Source organism: Neomonachus schauinslandi, chromosome X (genome assembly GCF_002201575.2).
Source record: "Neomonachus schauinslandi chromosome X, ASM220157v2, whole genome shotgun sequence".
Lineage (NCBI taxonomy): Eukaryota > Metazoa > Chordata > Mammalia > Carnivora > Phocidae > Neomonachus > Neomonachus schauinslandi.
Genome location: NC_058419.1, coordinates 97,229,960 through 97,249,692, shown reverse-complemented (window position 1 = coordinate 97,249,692; position 19,733 = coordinate 97,229,960). Strand labels below are relative to the sequence as shown.

Genomic DNA, 19,733 nt, shown 5'->3' with positions numbered 1-19,733 from the left:
CAGTGATGTACTATACCTGGCTAATTGAATTTAAATTAAAAAAAATAAAAAGGTCCAAAAATTTAAAAATAAATAAAATAAAAGTAATATGTCCTTAATTATGATGATACCAAATGTGTGTAGAATTAGCAAGTAACTATATGAGAGGTTTGGCATGTATAAAATTTTGTCTTCATTTATGTTGATAACATCACTTTATTAGAATTGGACAAGAGTAAAATATACTTGTTGCTTGTTTACTTCTTTGGCTTTTATTAAAAATCATATTTATTCATAGAGAAGCTGCTTGTTATACAAGACTTTTAAAGTGTTCTTCACTGAAATGAACTTGGCCTAGGGGAAAAATGTTTGTGTCAGAAAATGTTTAATTAAGACACAGAATGTAGGCTCTGTGACCTTCATTGTCCTATCTTTTTTCTGATCTCATAAACTGATTTTTTGTACTTCAATGACAAATTTCAATGGAAAACTAGTATGATTACTTGTAAGCTTTGGAGACTAAGAATGCAACATCACCCTGTTCAGTCAGTCTGACTCAAAACCCAACTCACTATTAGATTTTCCATGTGCAGGTCAGATGACAGGCCAGTATTGCCAGAGCAGCCATCTTTTAGGAAGTTATAAATTGAAGCTCTTTCCACTTGACAATATTAAGATATCATACTGTTTTTCACCCCAAGTTAGGCTGTAAGCCCTGAAAAAGTTCAAATTTGTAAATTTTCCTCATCTTTCAGGGAAGAACTACCTGTGCTCCATTTAGAAAAGTGACTATATTTAAGCAATGGAGAAGACATTCTTTTTTTTTTTTTTTTTAAGATTTATTTTAGAGACACACAGAGAGAGAGAGAGAGTGGGGAGAGGGAGAGAGAAACTTAAGCAGACTCCCCACTGAGCACAGAGTCTGACATGGAGCTCAATCTCATGACCCCAAGGTCACGACCTGAGCTGAAACCAAGAGTCGGACGCTTAACCAACTCTGCCACCCAGGTGTCCCTGGAAAACACATTCTTAAGTGAGAATTTTGGCTCATATTATTAAGACACAAAATTTAGGGGTGCCTGGGTGGCTCAGTTGTTAAGCGTCTGCCTTCGGCTCAGGTCATGATCCCAGGGTCCTGGGATCAAGCCCCGCATCGGGCTCCGTGCTCTGCGGGAAGCCTGCTTCTCCCTCTCCCACTCCCCCTGCTTGTGTTCCCTCTCTCGCTGTGTCTCTCTCTGTCAAATAAATAAATAAAATCTTAAAAAAAAAAAAAAGACACAAAATTTATCCTGCTCATTGTGTTGCTGATCGTCATCATAAATGTTTCTGTCTCAACTGTTTAATACTCTGCCTCTTAGAAGTAAAGAATGTGACATGTGCTAATATCAGAGAGTGAGAGGGAGTATTACTCTGAAAGGCCATCCATGTGCTAAGAGGAATCAAACCATTTTGTTGTTTCTCATCATTCTTAATGTATTAAAAGTCAGGACGTTATATATATGTATGTGTAAGTATGCATGTTTTAAGTTATACTGAGTCCATGATCTACAGCACCAGAAAGCCCAGCCTATTAGCCTTATGTTTATCCACGCTCTGTAAGTGTACTTCTCACACTGGCAGCCACTTTATAAACAGGCTCTATTTGTCAAAATACAGTCATGGGACTAATATTAATCACATGTGCTGAAAAAAATTGCTGAACATGGACATTTTATTCAAACCATCTGCAACACCATCTTGAAATATAAAAAAATATATATATATTAGAAAGTCATAGGGGTGCCTGGGTGGCTCAGTCAGTTAAGTGTCCAACTCTTGATTTTAGCTCAGGTCATGATTTCAGGGTTGTGAGATCAAGAACTGTGTCAGGCTTCATGCTGAGTGTGGAACCTGCTTAAGATTCTCTCTCTCCCACTCCTTCAGTGCCCCCCATGCTCTCGAGCTCTCACACGCTCTCTCTCTAAAAAAAAAAAAAAAAAAAGAGGAGAGCCTGGGTGGTACAGTCAGTTGGACATACAACTTTTGGTTTTGACTCAGGTCGTGATCTCAGGGTCATGGGATTGAGTCCTGTGTCCGGCTCTGTGCTCGGCGTGGATTCTGCTTAAGTTTCTCTCGCCCTCTGCCCCTCCCCCCTGCTCACTCTCTCTCTCTCTCAAAAATAAATAGATCTTTTTAAAAAAGAAAGAAAGTCATAAAGGATTGCTTCAAGTTTATTAATTGATTCGTTTTCCTCAAGTACACTATGTCCATTCTCTGAATAGAAAGAGAAAAAAAAATCTGACACTATCTGCCATCTGTTTCCCTAGAGTTAGCTTTGTAAACAACTTCTGGTTGTGACCTTTTACTGCATGCATTTACAAAACTAGTATTTTTTTAACATACCATGTGCCAGGCTCTACATTATACACTGGGGATACAGCAGTAAACAAGACAGGTATGGTCAGGGAATTAAATGTTATTGCAATCTAGCAACTCTGCAAGACACTTTATAACATGCAAACACACATACACACAAATGTAGCTGGCATAAAACCACAAAACAGCAAAGTGTTACTTCAACTGGTGAGTCGAAGTTCAATCCCACAGGCAAATAACTTCCTGGCTATTTGAAATGAGACAAGAAATAACTCTAGAAGTAAAGAAATTTGATGGGGTGACCTAGAGAAGCTCTCGGCCTGAAATAATACAACTTGCACAAGCCAGGGAAGCACATAAACAGGAAGACACTGTTAGTGTGCTCAACTAGACTGATGGAATAAAAACTGGGGTAGAAAAGAGATCATCTCAATCATTCAATACTAAGGATTTTGCCAATACACTCGTAAAAAGTTTTACTAATTAACAACAAAAGCACTGAAATATAGATGGCAATTAAAACCACTCTTGTTATTTCACATTTATATATAATTGATTCAAGTCTAAGATCTCTAATTCTTTGGGAAATTCACTTGCCTCCTCCAGACTTATGTAAATATCCTAGAATTTTTTTTCTCATGGTAAATTCTTGTTCCTAGTACCTTCCACTAGCAAACTCCAGATCTTACATTTCACTGCTCTTGTCTTCTTTTTGTTACCTAATATGCAGATGTGCAACTCAGCCTATGTTCCTTGATTACTAGGGAAAAAAAAAAATCACTCGCTTACATCATCTCTGTATGTAGCATATTTTACAAAAAGTTTGGAGTCATGAAGAAGATTTATATCAATCAATATATTATATTTAGATATTAATTGCAGTTTGCAAAAGTTTTTTTAGTACTTGACGGGTGTTTTTCTACTGGCCACTTTTCTCAGGATATAGGTTCTAAAAAATTGCTGAATGTCTTCAAAGGAAAGCTAGACATTGTATAAGCACACATAGATATCAATACAAATGACTCTTATCCACAGACATATAAGTAAATTTTGTTCAGTAGAAATGCAATTGATCTCTCCCACTATAAATCACTTTTACATTTCATTGTAAATGTTTTTAAGCATTACTTATTGCTTGTATATGGGTGGTTCCCTGAAATCTCTTTTAAACTAGTCGTAACATCTTACTGATTTCCTTATTAATTAATGAGTTAAAGAATATCTTTAACATGTGTTCATTTTATATTTGTGTGAAAGTCATTATTATAAACTTTTTTGAAACTTAACCTTTAACAGGCTCCAGAACAATTTGCTAAATTCTTTCTTTCCCTTCAAGATAACTCATTTCTCTTTACTCCTCCATTTTCAGGAAGTCTTTGCACTTACTATCAGAGGCTCAATTATTCTTAGTACACTTTCTGTAAGGATTCATTGTGCATCCTTTGACAAAGGGCCATAATAACTGGGTTTCCACTTTTAGCATCAGAAAACAATTGGAAGCAACTGCAAAATTGCATGTATTTTTCTCTCTCCCCCATTGGTCTTTGTAATTTGAAAAGAGCAGTATAGATTTTTGCTTCCTATGGATATGGATTATGCCATGACTGTTAGAAATCAGAATTAGAAACCATGCAGTATGATTTTTTTTTTTTTACCCTGCTGTATACCTGTAGTGTATATTGAAGTTGAGGCTGTTAGGTATTTACATATGATTAATTCCATAAAGTGAAATAAGTACTTCTTAGCAAATTGCTTTTTTTAAAAATAACTTTCATGATTTCTAAACTTAAAAGAATCTCTGTTGTTCTTAAGCAGATGTCCTTTAACCAGCGGGGCCCACAAATACAGAACAACAATCAAAATAAAATAACACATCCTTCCCCACCTTTTTTTCTTTTCTTTTATGGAAGCCCTCTCTAGGATGACTCATGACCAATCTGATTTCAGGCATTAAGAAATCTGACTATGAAATTGGGAACTGCATCATTCTGCAAAGTCATAAAAAGTTATGGATTAATCATAACTTTACGGTTTGGAACATTATTCATCTATGGTCAGAAGCTCACACTTCAAAGTTAAAGAGTGTGCATACTCATAGGAAGGAACAACTAACAGGATGGCTGAAATTCCATGTGAATTGAAAACTCCTTGTTTTGTGCAATTGTAATCATCAGTGTACCTGAACCTACATCAATCTTCACTTTGGCCATAAACACAGTAGCTATATAACAGTAATAGAAAAATACAATGGAAAAAGCTAACACATATTTAACTTTTACAGATATCCCCTTTCTTTAAGTAATTTACTATTAAAACTTAAAAGAATATAAAGATGTGAACATGAAGACAATGTTAAGTATAATAGTCACTTAAGACAAAGAGGTGTGTGTCTTCCTGGATCCACCAAATATAGTAAAAGGGAAAATATAAATTATGCTGGCTCAAAAGAAACCACAAAAAATTTATTTATCCAGTCCTCAAACAACATGGAGAGATGCCTTAAATCTTGGATTAGCATAAGAAGTGCTCTTTAAAAAGTTGAACTATTGCTTAGAAAATCTAAGGAAAAAGTCCATTATTCAAGTTATAAAACCTATAATTATATTTATCTTTTTAACTCTCACAAAGAAAATTGTCCTAGTGTTAATGAAAATGAGAAATTGGGATTGAAATGTTATGTTATTACAGTAAAAAATGAACTGCATATAAAGTATAATGATTCAAAATTCTATTAATGCAAAAATATGTAATTGGGTCATTATTATTTGTAAAATACAACACCAAATGAAACATTTAGCTTAAAATACTTACTGTATCCTCACAGCATACAGTGAACTGGGAATTAACTGTCCATTTCTTTCATCAGTATAAATAGAAAAAACAAATAATATGGAATCTAAGGAGAAAAAGTGAATAGCACATGACTGGGTCAGTATATGTGCAGACTCAATAATTCCATCTTTAAAATCTGTACTGTTGGTCACAGCTGGACTAATCATGCAATAACCTGCACAGATCATAAGGACAGCCAAAATAATCATATGGGTCAGGAGGGTGGCCCATTCAGTTTGCATATGTGAATATGATCTGAATGAAAAGAAGTTAGCCACAATGAAAGAAATTACCCAGTAATGTAGATCAAAGCAGATAATCAGCATGGATAAATCAGGCCCAAATACAGACGCAGAATATAGATTATGATTTTTTACAAAAGTTTCAGCTAACCCTGGTTTGTCAATGTATATTGATCTTTCAAAAGGATTTTATTTCACAGGGACACCTTGGAAATTTCCAGAAAAACTGACTGTCAAAAAATACAACATCTCTGAGATCAGCATTGATCATTTTCTTTTTCTTTTAAATCATTAGAATGGAAAGTATTCTGTTTTCCTTTCCTCAGTGCTACACATAAACACACACACACACATACACACGCACATATATCCATAATATTCCTACTCTTTAGTATCCTCTTAGAGAAGAAAATTTGCGTATAATAAAATATATAGATCTTAAATGAACAGATTGATGAGCTTTGACAATAGCTTACAATACATGGGTGTAATGTATACAGCTATCAAGATATTGACAATGTTGTTTTTACTCAGGCCCTGTGATCCTATAAACAGATACAATTAAAGAAATTTCCCCAGGAAATTGACAGTAATACAGTAATGGTAGGGGACTTTAATACCCTAGTTACATCAATGGATAGATCATCCAGATGGAAAATCAACAAACAGAGCCTTTGAATGACACATTAGACCAGATGGACCTATCATACATATATATAGAACATTCCATCCCTAAACAGCTGAGTACACATTCTTTTCAAGTGCACATGGAACATTCTCCAGGACAGATCACATGTTATACCATAAAACAAGTCTCAAATTCAAAAAGACTGAAATCAATTCATGCGTCTTTTCTAACCAAAATGGTATGAAACTAGAAATCAATTACAAGAATAAATACTGGAAAAAATACAAACACATGGAAGTTAACAACATGCTACTTAACAACCAATGGGTCAACGGAAAACTCAAAGATGAAAAAAAATAGACAGAAATGAAAGTGAAAACACAACAGTCTGAAATCTTTATGACCCAGCAAAAACAGTTCTAAGAAGGAAGTTTATAGCAATGACAGGACTAACTCAAGAAAACAAGAAAAATCTCAAATAAACAACCAAACCTTGCACCTACAGGAGCTAGAAAAACAAAGCTCAAAGCCAGTAAAAGGAAGGAAATAATAAAGCTTAGAGCACAAACAAGTGAAATAAAGATTAAAAAACAATAGCAAAGATCAATGAAACCAACTTTTAAACCTTTAGCCAGACTCATCAAGAAAAAGAGAGAAGACTCAAATAAATAAAATCAGAACTGAAGGAGGTGAAATAAAAATTTACACCACAGAAACACCAAAAATATTATAAGAGAATATTATGAAAAATTATATGTATGCCAACAAATTTGACAACCTAGGAGAAATGAATAAATTCCTAGAAATATATAATTTTCCAAAGTAAATCAGGAAAAAGTAGAAAATTTGAACAGACTAATTACTAACAATGAAATTGAATCAGTAATTTAAAAATTCCCAACAACCAAGAGTCCAGGATGCTATAACTTCACATGTGAATTCTACCAAACATTTAAAGAAGAGTTTATACCTATTCTTCTCAAACTATTCCAAAAAAATAGAAGAGGAAGGAAAACTTCCAAATTTATTAACAAGGCCAGCATTGCCCTGATACCAAAACCAAATAAAGTCACTATAAAAAAGAAAACCATAAGCCAATATCTCTGATGAACATAGATGGAAAAATCTTCAACAAAATATTAGCAAATCAAATTTAACAATACATTAAAAAATCATTCACTATGATCAAATGTGATTTATTCCAGGGATGCAAGGGTAGTACAATATTTGCAAGTCAATGTGACATATCACATGAACAAGATGAAGGATAAAAATCATGATCATCCCAATAGATACAGAAAAAGCATTTGACAAAATGCATCTGTTAATGATAAAAACTTAACAAAATGAGTTTAGAGGGAACATATCTCAACATAATAAAGGCCATACATGAAAAACCCACAGCTAACATCATACTCAATGATGAAAAACTGAACTATTTTCCTTTAAGATCAGGATGTCCACTTGTACCACTTTTATTCAACATAGTACTGGAAGTCCTAGCCTGAGCAATCAGACAACAAAAAGAAATAAAAGGCATCCAAATTGGTAACGAAGAAGTAAAATCCACTATTTGCAGATGACATTATACTATATATAGAAAATCCTAAACACTCCACCAAAAAACTATTAAAACTGATAAATGAATTCAGTAAAGTCACAGGATACAAAATTAATGTATAAAGAAATCTGTTGTGTTTCTATGTACTAATAAAGAAGTAGCAAAAAGAGAAACTGAGAAAACAATTCCATTTACAATTGCACCAAAAAAGAATAAAATATCTAGGAATGAATTTAACCAAAAAGGTGAAAGACCTATACTCTGAAAACTATAAGAGAATGATGAAAAAAACTGAAGATGATACACACAAATGGAAAGATACTTCATGCTAATGGACTGGAAGAATTAATATCCTTAAAATGTACATACTACCCAAAGCAATCTATAGAATCAGTGCAATCCCTGTCAAAATACCGATAGCATTTTTCACAGAACTAGAACAAATAATACTAAAATTTGTATGGAACCACAAAAAATCCTTGGATAGTCAAAGCAATCTTAAGAAAGAACAAAGCTGTAGGTATCACAATCCCAGATTTCAATATATACTACAAAGCTGTAGTCATCAAAACAGTATGGTAACGGCACAAAAAATAGACACATTTATCAATGGAATAGGATAGACACCCCAGAAATAAACCCAAGCCTATATGGTCAATTAATGTATAACAAAGGAGGCAAGAATGTACAATGGGGGAAAAAAAAACAGTCTTTTCAATAAATGGTGTTGGGAACACTGGACAGCTATATGCAAAAGAATGAAACTGGACCACTTTCTTACACCATACACAAAAATAAACTCAAAATGAGTTAAAGACCTAAATGTGAGACCTGAAACTCCTTAAAGAAAACATAGGCAGCAATCTCTTGGACATTGCCCTTAGCAACATATTTATGGATATGTCTCCTCAGGCAAAACAAAAGCAAAAATAAACTATTGAGATTACACCAAAATAAAAAAAAAAATTACACAGCAAAGGAAGCCATCAACAAAACAAAAAGGCAACCTAGTAAATGGATGAAGATATTTTCCAATGGTATATCCAATGGTATATAAGGAACGCAATACCAAAAAAAAAAAAAAAAAAAAAAAAACCCCACAAACAATCCAGTTAAAAAATGGGCAGAGGACCTGAAGAGACATTTTCCAAAGAAGACATACAGATGGTCAACAGACACATGAAAAGATGCTCATCACTCATCATCAGGGAAATACAAATCAAAACCACAATGAGATATTACCTCAAACCAGTTAGAATGCCTAGTAACAAAAAGAAATAAGTGTTGATGAGGATGTGGAGAAAAAGGAACTCTTGTGCACTGTTGGTAGGAATGTAAATTGGTGCAGCCACTATGAAAAAGAGTATGGAGGTTCCTCAAAAAGTTAAAAATAAAATACCATATGATCAAGTAATTCTACTACTGGGTATTTATCCAAGGAAAATGAAAACACTAATTTGAAAAGGTATATGCACCCCTATGTTCATTGCAGATGATTTACAATAGCCAAGATAAGAGAGGGAATGAAATGTGTACTGATAGATGAATAGATAAAGAAGTGGTATGTATATACAATGGAAAAATACTCCATAAAAAAGAATGAGATCTTGCTATTTGCGACAACATGGATGGACCTAGAGAGTATTATGCTAAGTGAAATGAGTCAGAGAAAGACAAATGCCATATAGTTTCACTTATATGTGGAATCTAAAAAACAAAACAAACAAATAAAAAACAAACAGACGCTTAAATACAGAAAACAAACTGGTGATTGCCAGAGGGAGGTAGGTGGGCACATGAGCAAAATAGATAAAAGGGATTAAGAGGTACAACCTTCCAGTTATAAAATAAGTCACGGAGATGAAAGGCACAGCATAAGGAATATAGTCAAATACTGTAATAACATATGGTGACAGATGGTGACTGCAGCTATTGTGGTGAGCAGTGAGTAATATATAGAATTGTTAAATCACTATATTGTACGCCTAAAACCAATATAACATTGTAGGTCAATTATACTTCAATAATAAGAAGAAAGATAGAAATATCCCCACCCATTTGTGTTATAGGAAACAGCTTACCACAAAGAAACAACCTTCCTTATATGACCTAAGACTCAAAAACGTCCCCTTGCCCCTATATGACAAGGAAAAACACAGACCCTCCAAATGTCCATTCTTTGCCTCATAAATGATCAGCTAAACTGTTTTGTCCCCACTGATCAAACAGAACCAAATATTTGTTACATAAACTTTGGTTAAGTTTCTCTCCTTCCCTAGGTTCCTGAACTGTGACCCACTCTTACCCGGAATCAGCATGTAGCCCCTGCTTAATGGCCCCTTCTGAAAATAGGCTGACTTCAGGGTAAAATCATCTCTGATCTTTTTTTCAATCACACCTCTCTCTCCTCCCACTTTCCTCTACCTGGTCCTTTCTAGCCCTAAGCCTTGTTCACTCCTCCCTAAAAAGAAAAGCCGTTTCTGCCCAACCTTTGAGATGATTGCAGATTTTATGGTCTGAAAATTTTCCCTATTGCAATAGTCCTCCTCCCCTTATTGCAATTAAGTCTTTCAAGTACTCTCCTTACCAAAATCTGGATTTATTTTCACTTGACAGTTATTGGTGCCCTGACTCCAATGGAGAATGGGCCTCATTTACAGACTCCCACCATCTCTGTGGCAGTAATGGCACTTTGTAGGTCCTTCAAACTGGTCGTCTGTTCAGCAATTCAACTATATTTGATGAATTCCACTCTCAAACCAGTGTTCTGCCATGTCCTATCTGTTGTAAGGAGTTACTTTGATTCCTTAAGAAACTTTTCTTTGGCCCTTCTGTGTGAACTCTTCTGGTTTTTCCTTTGCTCTTAAATTTGGAGATCATTTAAACAAATTTCCTTGGCAGGGATGGGAAGCTTGGGGTGGGGATTTTCTCTGACCAGAACATTGTGCCGGAAAATTAATCAAGCAGGACTGTTTACTGTTTCATTTAAGATCTTAGCTCTGATTCCATTTTCTAATCCCATGGGGACCTCTATCAATTGCCCTCCCTCTGCTCCTCCCACTGACTATGCTTCAACATTATGGCACTAATTCAGTTAAACATCTCTAAATGTAACATTATTTCACTAAGGTTAATTTGGAACTGCAATGACTCTCTAGGATTCTTGTGATCTCCCTAAATGTGTTCATCTCTGGGGGTCCCTTGAATCCTGGTAATCCAAAACGCCCTCTGAACAATTTGCATATTTCTCATGGTATTAGGAAGGTGAATAAGTACTTTCTTTCTCGGTCCAAGCTTAATCAGCCCATTTAGTAATATTAGTCTATCTTATCTGAGTCCATTCGGTCTCTGAAGGATCATCTGCCAACCTCAACTGTTGCCCTATCACCCACTCCAAACACAAAGGCACTTACATGTTCCTCAATTCCCTCTCCTTCATCCTCAGCTCCTCCAAATCTGTTTCTGTCTCCTTCACTTCCAGGTTCCACTCTCCTTGTATTTACCTGCCTTTCCTGAATTTAACACTGCTTTTCCAGCCCTCTCACTTCCTACAGTTACTCAAGTCCTTGATTCTGTTCCCCCAGTGCTGGGTTCCCATGGACAAGAAGCTACAGAACCTCAATTGCCAGCCCCCACAACAAGTCATATTTAAGCCTTGGTCTTGAGTTGACTTATATGCCATCATAAAGGATTTCCCTTATCCAAAAAAGAATAGGGATGAATTTTCTATAAAATTTAAGTTACTGCTAGTGGTATATTTTCCTGAGCTTCCTGATTTGTGCCAATTAGTCCAACTTCTTCAAGGACTTGAAGATGTCCCTATGGCCTTGTGGTCCTATGGCCTTAAGGCCGAATGTGTCAAAATTAATGATGACTTACAATTAAACTAAAATATATCCATAACCTACAACAGGGATAAGGAAATAAAAGGAAAAATGTTAGATTCCATTCCCATCTAAAAGTAAATAGTCAAAGATTCAGGAGTGCAGACAGCAAAGAGATGGATCAGTTTCTAACTGTAGGCACTGCTTAGAAAACATTTGGAAGAATCATTCAGATAGAATCCTAAATGATCACATGACATTCACTTTAGTCACCAGTGTTGTTAATGGGTTCCATGCTGAACTGAGAGAACATATTAAAAATACTGCATTAATTGCATCCCTGAGATCCATGCTTTAGCAAAATACCATGAAGATGTACAGGCTACTAAAGCTTAATCTAAAAGTATTTACTCACGGCTCTCCAACTGAAACCAATTGAGGGTAATCATACGAAGGACTTCAAGCCATCCTCAGCTTCCCTTCAATCTCCCATAGATCAGAAGACCTGTAGATACTGTAAGGAAAAAGGTTTATTGGACTAAAGATTAACCAAAAAGAAAAATAAATCGAAGTCTCAATGACTCTCTCAAAGGGATCTGCTTCTGTCTGCCCCCAAATACTCTTAAACACACTGGATAAAATAATTCCCAGCCAGTGGGCTCCCAACCAACTTCCTCGTAGACACTGGAGCCACCTATTCCACCCTTAATACTTTACAATTCCCCACCATGATGGCTCAGAGTACACAAACCATCCTGGTGGTGGTGTTAGATAAACATGATTTGTCTCTTTCTAAACTATTTCATCTATTTCTTGGACTCCATGATCATGACACCCAACATAGATAATTCTACAAACTGTTAATCTGTGAGGCAGATACTTACTTCCTAATTGGAATATTAATGTGTATATTCTACTGAAGGACTCTTTTTTTTTTTTAAAGATTTTATTTACTTGAGAGAAAGAGAACAGGAGAAAGAATGTGCAGGGGGAGGAGCAGAGGGAGAGGGAGAAGCAGGCTCCCTGCTGAGCCAGGAGCCCGATGTGGGGCTCGATCCCAGGACCCTGGGGTCATGACCCAAGCCAAAGGAAGATGCTTAACCAACTGAGCCACCCAGGCACCCCCTGAAGGACTAACTCTTGAAGACCTGGAATCCTCCCCTACTCACCTTTTCTCTAACAGCTTTGTCACCCCGAATTTCCTTGCTCTCATTGTACTTCCCCGATCCCTTGACAGTTTTTGCATTCAGAATATGTTTGCTCATATTCTTGAGTCTCTTTGGGATATAGGATCAACAGACACAGACTATATTTTGACAATCAGAGTCCTTGAAAGTGGAAATAGGTGTCACTGTGTCCCTCCTTAAGCTACCCCAGTATTCTTTAAAACCTAAAGCAATTGAAGGTTTTAGACCTATTATTTAAGGACTTTTTAGCAAAGAATTCCTGGTCCCTACTCAAGCTTCTGTAATACCCCAACTGTTCCTGTGAAAAAGCCTAACAAAAAAGAATATCCATTGGTTCCAAACCTGGGGGCCAAAAATAAACTACTAAGACTTAGATTCCTTCTAGTCCCAAATTTAATAGCCTTCTCACTTCTACACTCCCTGTTACCATTACTTCACTTTTGTGGACTTATGTTCCAGCTTCTTCAGTATATTCCTCCACTATGATTTCCAAGACCTATTTGCCTTCACTTTGGAAAAACAACGTGTTTGGAGTGTTATGTCTCAGGGGTTTATGGAAGCCCCCACCTATTTTTCCTCAGGTATTAAATTAATTTAAAGGATTTTATTTTCCCACATAATTCAACACTCCTTCAATATGTAGATCACCTCATTCTTTTCTCCAGTAAAATTGATAATTCACTGACAGGCAAATACCTATTAGAAGCTCTGGCTTGAAAGGGGTATAAAGTTTTGAGAAAAAAAAATACAATACTGCAGTCCTTAGGCTCATTATTTAGGACATGATATCTTCCTTAAGGGAAAAACTTTGTCCCCAGAGTATACCAAGGTCATTCTGAATTAGCCTGTACTTGAAATGAACAGATAAATTCCGAGCTTTCTGGGATTGATTAGCTATTGTAGGATGTTGATTCCTAATTTCTCTACTATAAGATTTCCTTTATATGATTATGGAAACAGTGTCTGAATCCATACAATGGGTCTCAATATGTGAAGAGCATTTGAATCCTTAAAAATCTCCCTTTCCTCTGCCTTCAATTTGGAGCTCCCAAATTCCTTTGCCCTTTTTTCTATTTGTTTGTAAGAAAGGACATACTTTAAGCATCTCAGAATCATAATGGGAACCAGAGGCACATTGGATACTTACCCTCATTCTAGATCTGTGCTCAAACCACAGTTTATGTGCTAGGTCATACTTTGAATATTCATACACCCCATGTTGTCCAAAATTTTCTCCTGACTGAAAGTATGCAACATTTTTCAAACTCTTCCCTTCTCTAGTGAGATCCATATTGCTTCTATTTTTAACATTATTTTCTACTCTTTCTCACATTCTTAAAGTGTTTTTAAAATCTTAATCCCATAACCTTTCTCTTCTGACTGCAGAGTGATCACATGAAATGCATTGCAGCCACCCAAACTTCAACCCATCCCCACCCTGGTCTTGCTGAAATTCCTCTTGTAGATCCAGATCCCATTCTCTTTGCTGATGGTTCATACCTCCACAGATCAAAACAGTGTTTCCAGGTAAAATATGCCATCACAAATTTCCAAAACCCTGTAGAATATGAACCTCTAATGCAAAATCAACTAAGATAGCAAAATTCATGGCTTTTGCCAGAGCTTCTACTTTAGCTAAAGATAGGAGAGTTAATGTCTACACGAATTGCCTGGAGTATTCCATGACTCAGTATGTTATGGAAAGCCAAGGGATTTATGAGTGCAGCTAGAACACCAATCAAAAATGGGAAATAGTTGGCTGACCTTCTAAAGCTTTATTATTACCATAAGAGGTGATTATACTCAAAATCAATGCCCATATTGGCAATAAAACACTTGAGGCAAGGGGAAACTCATTAGCTTATAATATGTGAGTTAGCAGTTTATAAATCTGTCCTAATCCCATTATAATCAGACAAGATATTATTCATTCCACTTACCACCTGATCCTCTAATCAAGGAAATCAAAATCTCTTGTTTTAAGGCTCCTGAAAATTAAAAGGTCAATTAGAAACAAAATGGATATTGTATCCACTCAGATGAGATTCTGAGACACCCAGAAGACCACTTCATCTCTACTCAGTTCCCTTACTCGAAATTTGCCCTATGACCTTCACAAGATTACCAATCATGGGAAAAAATCAATTTTTCCACAAATTTTGGTATGTAAACTTCACTCCTTACCTGGAACAAGTGGTACTCTCTTGCCACATCTGCCAAAAACCAAAATCTTGGCAAAGCTGTAAGGGTAGATTAAGGAAGAGAGCCACACCTTCAGTGGTACCCTTTCTCCATTGAAAATTAGATTTTCTTTAACTCCCTAAATCTGATGGCTCTCCTTACCATTATTTGCATGTCCTCTCAGTGGCTAGAAGCTTCCCCATGTAAAAGGGCCATTATTACTACTGTCACACTTCTGTAGCAGGAATTTTCCCCACCTAGGGCATTCCACTCGCCCTCTCAAGTGAACAGGGAATTTATTTCACTGGTAAAGTTACCATAGAAATCTGAGTTCTTCCTTTGTCCTACAAATAACACTGTACTCACCACACCTAGTTATCTGAAATGATTCCGTGCCCAGACAATTAAAACTAAAATTTGCAAAACTCTTGGAAGAACTCAATCTTTCATGGCCCAACATCTTGACTTTGGCCCTGATTGGTCTCAGGTCCTCTTTTACTGAACCTCACCTTTATTCACCTAGGAAATAATTACTGGCAGGCCTGTAAGAAATCCATACTCCACATGGGCGATGAAAGAATTCAATCTAATTAACTCAAATATTCTTAAAATTGTGAGGGACTTATTAACTATACCTATATTTATTATTAATAAGCTAGGGTTGCTGGGTGATGGGCATTAAGGAGGGCACGTGTTATGATGAGCACTGGGTGTTATATGCAACTAATGAATCATCGAATACTACATCAAAAATGATGTACTAAATACTGGCTAACTAAACATAATAAAAAAATAAATAATAAATAAATACATAAAAAACTATATACTAAATACTTGCTAACTGAATGTAATAATAAATAAATAAATAAATAAATAAATAAATAAATAAGTAGGTAAGTAAGTAAGTAAGTAAGTTGGGGTTGCTTTTCCTGCAGTCACCAAAACTACTTCACAATCTAGAAACTGGACACTTTTTCCTCTGGAGATGACATCACCAAAAAACTAACCTTGAAATACTCTGGTAGGGCATCTATACCATCTTTTTTTTTTTAAGATTTTATTTATTTATTTGACAGAGAGAGACACAGCGAGAGAGGGAACAAAGGCAGGGGGAGTGGGAGAGGGAGAAGCAGGCTTCCCGCTGAGCAAGGAGCCCGATGTGGGGCTCGATCCCAGGACCCTGGGATCATGACCTGAGCCGAAGGCAGACACTTAACAACTGAGCCACCCAGGCACCCCACCATCTTTCTTACCACTATCACTCCAACCAAACTTCAGGGGATCTAACCCTGTGTCCACATCGCACAATTAAGAAGGCACAAGATATACATAGAATGGAAATCTACTCCACCTGGAGATCTTAAACTGAAGCCCTCCCAAGAGCCGAAGAAATAGAAGGCTTCATGAAGTAAACAGCTTTCCTAAGAACTGCAGATCAAGCAGATGACATCTCCACACAGTCAGATTCTACTGAAAATGTCAGAATAAGACCTCTCAGTGTCTGCTTCCTTTCTATACCATTCCATTTTCCTTCTTTGCTGCATCTTTCTTCTCTGTTACCACCATCATCCTTGACATCCACTTAATTCTCCACAGCTTTCCATGATGATTCTCCACTTGTATTATTTTCCTACTCTCCCCTTTACCCAAGCTGTTCCTCTTCTGATCATTCCTCCATCCTTTCCAAGACGCCCCAAATTATGGCATTCTTTTACCCAGCTTATACCTCTAACCTATAACCTTAGCTCTGATTGTTGGTTATGTACTCCTAGAGTTTTCCAGCTTTCCATAAGTACTCCTTCCCCTACCTGGAACCAATACTATAGACATGATCTTCCAGCTTTACACTGTTCTTGGAATATACTCTGCTTACAATCACAATTATAAGCTACAGAAGGCCATAATACTTTTTTCAGCTTTACTGAGGTAAACTCAGAAAAAGAAATTGTATATATTTAAGATGTACAACACGACCATTTGATATATGTATATACTATGAAATGACTGCCACAATCAAGCTAATTAATATATCCATCACCTCACATAGTTACCATTTTCTCTTCTTTCTTTCTTTGTGGTGAGAACACTAAAGATCTACCCTCTTAGAAAATTTAAAGTATATAATACACTATTGTTAACTGTAGTCACCATGCTGTTTAATAGATCTCCAGAACTTATTCATCTTGCATAACTGAAACTTTATAATGTTTGATCAACATCTCTCCATATCCTCTTCTCCCCACCCCTGGAAACCACCATTCTATTCTTTGCTTCTATGAGTTTGACTAATTTACATTCCACATATAAGTGAGATCATGCAATATTTGTCTTTCTGTGTCTGGCTTATTTTACTTAGCATAATGTCCTCCAGGTTCATCCAGGCTATTTGCAAATGGTGGGATTTCCTTTATTTTTTAAAGCTGAATAATATTTCATTGTGTATATATAGACCACATTTTATTTATCCATTCATCTGTTGACTAACATTTAGATTGTTTTCATACCTTGGCTACTGTAAATAATGCTGCAATGAACATGGGTGTACAGAAAACTTTTTGAGATCCAGATTTGATTTCCTTTGGATATATACCCAGAAATAAAATTGCTGGAAGGTGTGGTAGTTCTAGTCTTAATTTCTTGAGGAATCTCCATACTGTATTCCATAATAGCTGTACCAATTTATATCTCACCAACAGTGTACTAAGGTGCCCTTTTCCCTAAATCCTTGCCAGAATTTCTCATCTTGTGTCCTTTTGATTATAGCCAGACACTGTTAACAGGTGTGAAGTGATATCTCACCAAGGTTATGATTTACATTTCACTGATTATTAGTGATAATGAAGACTTTTCATATACCTGTTTGCCAATTGTATGTACTCTTCAGAGAAATGTCTATTTAAGTCCTTTGCCCATCTTTAGGTTTTTTTTAGTTTTTTTTTAAATTTATTTTGCTATTGAGTTGTATGAGTTCCTTATAAATTTTAGATATTAACTCTTTATCAGATATATGTATTTCAGGATGCCTGGGTGGCTCAGTCAGTTCAGCTCAGGTCATAATCCTGGAGTCCTAGGATCAAGTCCCACACCAGGCTCCCTGCTCAGCGGGGAGTCTGCTTCTCTGCCCCTCCCCTGGCTCATGTTCTCTCTCGCTCACCTCTCTCCCTCAAATAAATAAATAAAATCTTTAAAAATGAAGTATTTAATCCAATTTGAGTTGATTTTTCTATATGGTGTAGATAAGGGTTCAATTTCATTATTCTGCATGTGGATATCCAGTTTTCCCAATACTATTTAATGAAGAAACTATCCTTTCCCCATTGTGTGTCCTTAGTAGACTGTTGAAGATCAGTTGATTATCCATGAATTTATTTCTGAAGAGGGCCCTGATATTTTAAATATCCTTGTCTCTTAAGTTTATAGAAACTTGTGTTTTTATAGCAATTTCACTGAGTCCTTCTTTAGGAGGGAATTACTACTTGATCAGCTCTTAAGTCCTAGTATCCACTGCCTTTTTCAATTTTAGATACCCACCTGGTTTCTAACACTGTTCTTCAGAACATCAACCCCCTTCCCTGTGTTCATAGACTTGTTTACAATTTGATGCCCTTTTCCTTAAAACTCACATCTCCAGATCCATTCTTAGAAGAAACAAAATCTCAACCTGATTCTGCAGAGCTTGACTGGAAAGTTACTTAATAATTATTTTTACTCTCTTTAGACAACCCCCAGTAATATTTATTGTGCCTGTGGAAACCAATTTTATTGGTATCTAACTTCCTATTGGACCTAATCCTCCTATCTAGATAATCTCATTAGCCCTTACAAGATCTTTAACCACAATGTCCTTTCTTTCATCTTAACCTTTCTGATACCTCTGACTTAGACCTATTTTTAGTTTCAACAGAACTAACCAATCTAAAACCTCTCCACTTAGTTACAGAAGATTCCAGCTTCTAAAGGAAACTGTGACTCTCCCTTTTCATTGGCTGTGAAGAGTCCTTGAAATGCAAAGCCAAGGAACTGTGAGTAAAACTAGAGGATTTACCTGCTATTGAGGATCATGCATAGGCAACATTCTTAATTTATTTTTTTTTATTCTTATGTTAATCCCCATACATTACATCATTAGTTTTAGATGAAGTGTTCCATGATTCATTGTTTGTGCATAACACCCAGTGCTCCATGCAGAATGTGCCCTCCTCAATACCCACCACCAGGCTAACCCATCCTCCCACCCCACTCCCCTATAGAACCCTGTTTGTTTTTCAGAGTCCATCATCCCTCATGGTTCGTCTACCCCTCCGATTTCCCCCGCTTCATTCTTCCCCACCCGCTACCTTCTTCTTCTTCTTTTATTCTTAACATATATTGCATTATTTGTTTCAGAGGTACAGATCTGAGATTCAACAGTCTTGCACAATTCACAGCGCTTACCAGAGCACATACCCTCCCCAGTGTCCATCACCCAGTCACCCCATCCACCCACCCCACACCCCACTCCAGCAACCCTCAGTTTGTTTCCTACAATTAAGAATTCCTCATATCAGTGAGATCATATGATACATGTCCTTCTCTGTATGACTTATTTCACTCAACATAATACCCTCCAGTTCCATCCACGTCATTGCAAATGGCAAGATCTCATTCTTTTTGATGGCTGCATAATATTCCATTGTATATATATACCACCTCTTCTTTACCCATTCATCAGTCGATGGACATCTTGGCTCTTTCCACAGTTTGGCTATTGTGGACATTGCTGCTATAAACATCGGGGTGCACGTACCCCTTCGGATCCCTACTTTTGTATCTTTGGGGTAAATACCCAGTAGTGCAATTGCTGGATCATATGGTAGCTCTATTTTCAACTTTTTGAGGAACCTTCATACCGTTTTCCAGAGTGGCTGCACCAGCTTGCATTCCCACCAACAGTGTAGGAGGGTT

General features: G+C 36.4%; 1 pseudogene; it reads right to left on the bottom strand.

The window, feature by feature from the left end:
• LOC110569892 overlaps positions 1–13,899 on the bottom strand; it is a 100,665-nt pseudogene extending 86,766 nt beyond the window's left edge.
• Positions 13,900–19,733: the final 5,834 nt, after the last annotated feature.